Source organism: Pollicipes pollicipes, unplaced genomic scaffold, assembly GCF_011947565.3.
Source record: "Pollicipes pollicipes isolate AB1234 unplaced genomic scaffold, Ppol_2.1 Scaffold_3087;HRSCAF=3621_pilon_pilon_pilon, whole genome shotgun sequence".
NCBI lineage: Eukaryota > Metazoa > Arthropoda > Thecostraca > Pollicipedomorpha > Pollicipedidae > Pollicipes > Pollicipes pollicipes.
The window spans coordinates 24,379,639-24,387,709 of NW_023596225.1; the positions used below are offsets into that span (position 1 = coordinate 24,379,639).

General features: G+C 47.9%; 1 protein-coding gene across 1 annotated transcript in view; it reads left to right on the forward strand.

The window, feature by feature from the left end:
• The first annotated feature begins 4,154 nt into the window (after window positions 1-4,154).
• LOC119089917 (R3H domain-containing protein 1) overlaps window positions 4,155-8,071 on the forward strand; it is a 74,972-nt gene continuing 71,055 nt past the window's right edge. Inside the window, exon 1 of the mRNA XM_037212722.1 lies at window positions 4,155-4,584. The gene's annotated coding sequence lies outside the window, so the exon portion shown is untranslated. The remainder of the gene's footprint in view (window positions 4,585-8,071) is intronic.

Sequence of the window (8,071 nt, forward strand, 5' to 3'; positions counted from 1 at the left end):
GATGGAATGTAACATGATCGAATAACACATCGGACTTCCGGCCCTTGTGAAGTCCTAACTGCGTTTTGCCAGCACTTATATTTAAGCCATTGTAATGTCATTCGTCTATGACGTGGTCTTCATTTGGAAAAGAGATCCGTGTGGAGAGCTTGTCAATCCGTTTTATAAGGATCTGATGTTTCGTAAATATCTTTGCAAGAGAACTGCGAAAAATTGTTGTGCGTCATTGGGCATCAAGACTGGGGTGCGGGGAAGTCGTACGCAAATGAAAAATGAAGGAGGGGAAAATGATAATGCGACCTCAGAGCTACATGTTACATGTGTAAGTATTGTTCAGAATGAATGTGACCATCTACCAATGTTTCATTTCTTCTTGAGCCTCATTTTCCCGAGACGCCATGGGGATAGGTACCTTCCAGTTAAAGGCAGCCCTCCTCCAGTAAAAGGGCAACGGATCCTTACCATTGGGTAGTGGGAGTATGAGTGTGTCTTAGGATCAAAAATAGCTAACGAGTGTCGTTGATGTATGTGTCGGTGTCAAAGAGTTGAGGTGTCTACATAGAAATAAAGGTGTGTTAGAGATAGAGCGCGCTAGAGACGGATGAACGTATAAATGCGCGCATGGTGATGCCCGGATAGAGTGGAAAATACTATTGCTATACGCAGTTAATTAGTTGCGAATGCCTTTTGTTCAAACATGCAAATGTGACCAGTTCCTGGAATCACTTAGACACTCAAATGCGCCAGCTTTCAGGTGCAGGAAAGATGGTATTTCCTCTATGCTTACCCTTACGATAAAGCCGGGTACAAAGCTGCATCAAAAGCCGTTCAGCCCCCAAGGCCGCCCATCCATTAACATTTCAACAACTCCAAAGATGGGGCAGGCCGCCAGTGAGATTAGAACCATGAACACAGATTGGAGATCCACGATCCCGTCACAATTAATCGGCCCCTTCTGTCTGAGCACTAGCCTTCTCAATAAACACTGCTTGGTCCCGCGAATGGCGTCATATGCCATCTTACGGGAAATTAGTGTGGCTCGAGTATCACCATCCATCATGCCATACACGATTAATTATCTACGGTGTTGGAGTAGCCAGTAGCTGCAGCAGCGGCATCGACCAGCTGTACTTGGAACGGCCCCGGCTAGGCCGTGCCGTCTGACCCGCCACCGGTTACGGCGATGACGTCATCTCAAGCGGACCGGGGAACGACGAGCTTCTGAAAAGAATGCGCATTACACTTACTGGACAGCACCGTGGAGACGTTTTGGACACCTTCCCCGGTCCATTCCAATCCGCGTGATCCCTGATGTTGGAAGAATCTTGTGGTTGAGGGTTGGGGGAACTATGATGGGAGCTGCGCGTCGCGATGAAAGTATTATGGTTTTGGAATGCCGCGTCACGAAAAGCAGCGTCAAAGAAAAGCAACGTTGTGCCGCGTTTTTAATATGCATAGCTTTAGACGGCTAATCGTGTTAAGTGTACCAACGAGAAATGTCTAGATCGCTAACTTTTCAATGATCTACGGAGACAAATATTGGCATGCATACGTCCATCTACGTTTGCTATACATTCGCGTGCTTGCCCGTAATGACAGATAATCTGAGTCTTCCCACCCGCTCATGAAGACACCACGAACTTTCAATTTCGCTTCTCCTTTGAAAACCTGACTGACCGACGCACTCCGGCGAAACGACACCCATGTCGACATTTAACGCCAGGGTGAAATATCAGCCATTTGTTTAGCGGCCAGCCCGATAAATCGGCGCTCCGTGTTATCGGGTCAGCCTCGGCGTGCCGCGTCAACGGGCCCTCACGGGCGCGGCCGCCGCTGACACCGGCGCGCCGCGCCCCGGCTGAGGCGCGACGGCCGCCGGCCGGCAGCGCCATGCCGTCTATTTGCGTCTGGAGCGGAGGCGCGGAGTCGCCGCCGCGAGCCGGGGCGACATTCCGCCGCCGTCGCCGATCCAGGCCAATGTCTTATGTACGGCGGCCGGGGCGCAGGGAGGGGCGCGCGCCCGCCGAGCGGCCCGTGCGGCCCACTGCGCTGGGTTCTCAGGCGCTGTGACGGACGCTGCCTGAGACCTATGGTAATTTGAAGGGTAGTTCGACCGTTTACCTCATTGGAAATTGGGGTGTTTGGGTCAGAAAGGGAGGCTATAAATCTAGGAGATGAATCTTAACCCGTTCGCACGGACAGGGCTTGGGTTCCTGGAAACGGAGCCCGTTCCCTGTTCATGTAGCCAAATTAAGAGTCATTGTGGGGCTGGAAACGAGTGTCAATGCATGACATTTGACAAAACCCGGAGTATGTGATTGGCTGGATGCAGCCAGGATTTGTGGCTGAATCGCGACATTTTTGTTAGGCACCAGTCCTAGCTACACTCATGGCGCTTACGCACTGCAAACAGACTACAGACTTAACAAACGCTAATAGGTCTGGTACCCAACGCATCAATGAATTCTCAGTGCTGCTTTGCCCCGGCACTGAAAGCCAACAGCTGAGCTGCGTGCTGTACACATCCATCCGCCTATTCGCTGGCCTGGAACTAAATTACTGTTGTTGAACGCAGGATGCCATTTTCCATGTTACTCTATGAGATTTTAAGCCGAAATAATTTACCAGATTACAAAATGATATCCAGCAGTGCCATGGGAACAACTGTGCTTGATCCTGAGAGGCAGGACTAAAGTCCCATGATCCCTTCCCTTGGCTGTGCCCCTGGTGACACCGATTACCGACTATGGTGGCATCCGTCCTGTCTGCCCACGCGACAGCTTTAAAATGCACGAGCTGTGGTAACCAAGTCTGAACAAGACGAGCTTCCTGACGGGCATGTGCAAACCCCACGCTTAGGTTACGTCCCATCTCCATCTCCGTGCGGCGGGACAGCCCGCGAGTGTGAATTAGGCTGGCGGGAAGAGGGTGACAAGCGGTGCAACCGACATCCGCACGCATATTTTTAGCCCTGGCGCCGGCGCCCGCTGGCCGAGGCCGTCCCGGGCCGCTGCCAAGTCGAGTCGAAAGTCCGGCGCGCCCCGCCCAGGCCGGCCGCCGCCGACGTCGGCGCGGATCATGTGCACGCTGGCTGCCGACCAACCGACATTTTCGTGGTCTTCGACATGATTTGGTTCGTTTGCTGCGAAAGCGTGGATGACTGCCTCCGGGGGCCTGAAGGTCAACGTACTCGTTTGCTGCATTGTCAAAAGAGAAGACGTTTCTCCGCACGGAACTTTGTGTGGAGAAATGTGAGTGTCAGAAGCACCGCTAAGAGCAGCAAAATTCTGTCAAAACTATGTGAACTAAAATTGAATCGTCTGTGAGGATCATGATTATTCTCAAAGGAATAAATATTAAGCTAGAGTCCTATACGCGCCCTGATTCTCCTAGCTGTTCAAAGGTGTATATATTTGTGATCTCAAGATCACGTGATTTGACCCTTTCAGCTCGTGTAGCCGCGACGAACATACGCGTTCCAATAACAATGTATGTGTAGCTATTACGCATAATGCGACCATACACGCACATATATGTATGCCTATATAAATGTGCCATGCACACATACTCACACACACACACACACACATATATATATACATATATATATATATATATATATATACGTATATATATACATATATATATATGTATATTATATATGTATTGTGTGTGTGTGTGTGTGTGTGTGTGTGTGTGTGTGTGTGTGTGTGTGTTGTGTGTGTGTGTGTGTGTGGTGTGTGGTGTGTGTGTTTGTTGTATGTTTTGTTTGTATGTTTTGTCGTCCTGTCGTCAGCACCTAGCACACGTTGCTGCTGGTTAGCGAGCCGCCTGTTTCCACGAATTTCGAAGCATGGCTTTCTGTCTGTATCTGTGCTGTGGGGAGCAAATTTATCCCATGGGCTGAGCAACGATCTCTTTTCTGGGTTTGTTTGGAAAAAGGGTTTATTTTTCCGTGTCTGTTTGGGTGTGTTTAGTCCGCGATGACGTGTTACCGTAAGCAGTCGGCATTCTGCCCCACACCAGAACCACAGGCGCATTTCGTTATGCCGGCATGGTAATGACATTGATTTTTGCATGCATTGGTTGTTGCATTGGTTAGTTTCAGTGAGGAGTGTAAACGAATTAAGCCACGTGTTCTGTGTTCGGAATGGAGCCAGTGAGCGTCTGGAACTAGGGACTGGCAATCATTCAGCAGACAGTGAACCGCAGGAAAGAACCATTGGGAACAAGGATACAGGGTCTCATTTCATGAGGAGCAAGTGAGAACGAGGAACCAACGTCGGAAAATTGGAACGCGAAGGCAAATGTCAGCTTTCGTAGCAACCCACCCTTCGACCTGTTGGCTGGTCCCAGGTTGGAACGGTGAAAGTCAGCTCGGTCAGCTCATCCCATTATGAAGCTTTTAATGAAACATGAAGGAAACTGAAAATGCTGCCATATCGTAGCATCTGCGCAATATATGCAAAAACAAGCTGAATCCGTCTATCAATCGCCGGGCATCCGTGTGTAACATTAACGTGTTGGTCGTTTATCAGCATCTTCTGATCAGCTAATATATGCACCAGCCCTTCATATACCTAGGTAATAGATGCCGCATGCACTAACCTGGCATGTGCTTATCCAGGGCGTAAGAGCTATCGCCAGATATCCGGTCGTGTGCTCGTCATATTTGTGGTATGCTTTTTATAGCGTGAAATTTTGATCGATCGTTGTGGTTGTGGATAGTTTTATTTCATTTATTGCATATGGAATACAAATTGACTTGATCTGCCCCTCGGGCTATGGGGGCAGCATTCTGCACTTGCCAGTTATAAAGAGATCAGCTGAAATGGGCGAGTGGGTGGCATATATGATGCTTCCTTCCATGTGTCACATTACAGCCAGTCGGCAGCCAATTTGTTCACTGCACCAGAGGTGTGCGCAACATTGGTGTGTTGAACCTCGCGTTTGCATGTGTTGCTCTCAGCCATATGAAATTGCCCTGATTCAAAAGCAGATGCTCACACCAAGGTTCCTTCAGGGTATATTTGTCCAAAATTATTTTTGAAACATTGTGATGCTATGGATTACTGGCTGGAGTAACGTGTGTTTTATGACCTGGCACTTGTGCTCATGCTCATCCAGGAAATAATTAATTTTAATCTGTATTTTTGTATAGTAAAATGTATATTAGGCTGCACAGATCTACTTAGCATAGCAGAATTTGTTGAAATTTAGCCCTATCTGAGTTAAGCTCATGCAAAGGGCAAGTTCAGCAAGCTTACAAGTGCTGGTGCATTGGATGAATTTTTGCATTGCAACCCTCTGACCTGTTTTGAACTTCAGAGTCCTTCACTCATGAAATACATGTGTAATAAACATCAACCACTCCCTATGGTAGTGTGCACAATTGGTGGCAGCATGTGGATCATAATTTCACTGGAATGAAACAGCCTTAGATTGTTTAAACCACAACATATGTTATGTTTGAGTATTTTCATTGATAATGGTTGCCACATAATCCAGCTCTCTGGATATGTTACAGGCCTACAATTAAGTACTGTTGAGTGACTTTCTGTGCTTGTTTGTAATTGCACTCTACATGCTCACATACTCATAATTAATTGGCTCATGAAGAGCTGGGCAGATTTATTAAGCAAAACATAAGTTGCTATGTTTGTGTTCTGTTCCAAACAGTATAATGGCCTAGTGTGTGGGTCTTGAATACTGTAAGCCATTGTTCCATTCCATGCTCATTATTAAGTGTATCATTGGTGTCCCACTTTCTGGGAATGCCTTGTTTGTATTTGTGTCCATGAAATGTTGGGTATATATCTGTTGTCAAATAGTCACTCCAGAATGCTCTGTGAGATTGGACATGATGTCAGACATTTATTTCTTATGATAATTGTTGAGGCTTATGGGTGTGAAGAAATCTGTCATTTTGCACCCAGGATGATATTGTTTGGCACTGGGGCCTATTTTTAATTGGTGAACCTTCGCTGAGTGTGTGGGTGATGATTCATTATGTTTGTTATGTCTGAAGGAAAACATGAGTAATGCTCACTACAACCTACCCTTTAAGCAAAAAGTTGGTTGGATTTATTTCCTTTTGGAATGGCTTATCACCTTGCCTCCAGAAGATCTTTTTAACCTTCACTTGGTGTTCATTCAGTATGCATTCTCAGTGGGAAAAATTCCTCCAAATGAATTTATTCAACAGCACACAGTTCCATGTCAGCATCCTATCAGCCATCAGCTTACCCATCAGCTGTGTTGTGTCAAGCCTGCTGACCAGGCATCCCCCCCCCTTCGTCAGGTGTTAGCGCTGTCCCGCCAGCACCGCCCGGCGCCTGCTATGACCAGCTGCTCCCGCTGCACCTCAATTAGCCAGGTGAGCCCCTACACCGCAGCTCTGGACCGACCATTGTGCACACCTAGCCGCGCACTGCTGGTGACGTGCGTCAGTGCCACACTGCTCGCTCCCCTGTCCTAGGTGGTGTCCAAGAAACGATTGCAGCAGCCCTTTACTGTGTGCTACGCCTATAAACAGCCGTAGCGTATAACGTTCGAAGAGCTGACATGTCGGAAGGCATCGCAATATGGGCATCAGTTGTGAACCTGCATCGCGACTATAAACCTCCGGATGGGCGCTGGGCGGGTTCCCGTCCACAGCAAATTCTGTGCTGGTTATCATTATGACCGGATCGCGGCGATGACCTGACACGAATCGTAAATCGAAGAGTCAGCCGAACGGAAGCGTGCGCTTGATTGAGGCTTCGTTCATCGCGGCCGGCAGGGCACTTAAATTCGCGACGCGACGCTTTGTTGGAATTACGTTCGATGCCACTTCCTATCTCTCTGTGGCATCGATTTACATTGGGATCCTTTTCGATGGGATGCATATGCCGTCATGAAAACTTTTTTATGATCCCCTGAACTTGCCTGAAAACCTGCTTTACATATGTGTATGGGCTACATGCATATTACTGTGTTGGCACCCCAGCTAGTCCGTCAGTTATCGCACAGACCATGCGCAATGAAGGTAAAGAAAGTGGCTCAATCACTCACCATCCCGGTGCGCCAGGCAGCAGCAGCCTCCAGCCTGAAAATTGACCTTACTGTTCAAATTATTGGCTGTGTATGTTCAGTGCATGTGCCTATATAGTGCGATACGACATGCCAGTGATATGAATTCTTAGGCATTGACGGAACATTGTGAAGATACAAAACGTTAAACCCCCGTCGTAGATAGTCGAGGATCACTTAAGTGTAATCGTTATCGTTAGTAACGTATGTATCCCAAGGACTTACCGATGCTTTTGCCTGGGGCCGCCGCGGCCAGTCTGAAAAGGCCAGCATATTGCTTTTCATCGGCACCCGACTTATTCCATGCGTTGTATGTGGTCTTGCCAAAAGAAATACCCAGGTGAAAAGGCCGGACCTGTAACTCAGGGCCGCCCTGTGTTTGTCTCCCAACTTTTGTGTGATGTTCTCATATACAAACAACCAGGTTGTGTAAAGACTTGCTGGCAGCTGGCCCGAACGGCGACACCATGTGGCTATGTGTTATGCGGAACGACTGTTTCCTGCATAGTGCTGTCTTTTAACCTTATTCATGAGCAGCGCCAAGGCCGTGAATCCTGACCGGGTCATCTCTCTCTCTCTGTGCCCCCCTCCCCTCCCCCCATATCGGATAGCAGAGCCGAATAAACGAGTCGGCTTACGGGTGACCGGAGATATTTTTCGCAGCCTTTAGATCAGCGTATGACTGGAAACCAAACGTACTTTTGTAGAATCCCCATTTTGTTCAGACACATATGGGAGTGTAAAGTATGCAGATATTTTCTCTATCAGCCAGGCGTAAAAAAATTCAAACTCGCATGGGATGCGAACATTATAAACAACCGTAACTGGTGATTGTCTCCAAGGAAAGGTAATTTGTGATTCCCTAAACTAACATTCACCCGGAAGGCGCTAGTGTCAGCAGAACACCTACCACATATAACCCGTACATGAAGGGTGAAAACCGGGACTGAGACATCGGCAATCAAAATCGTAAGCTATACGAGATCACAGGGCTGAGTGG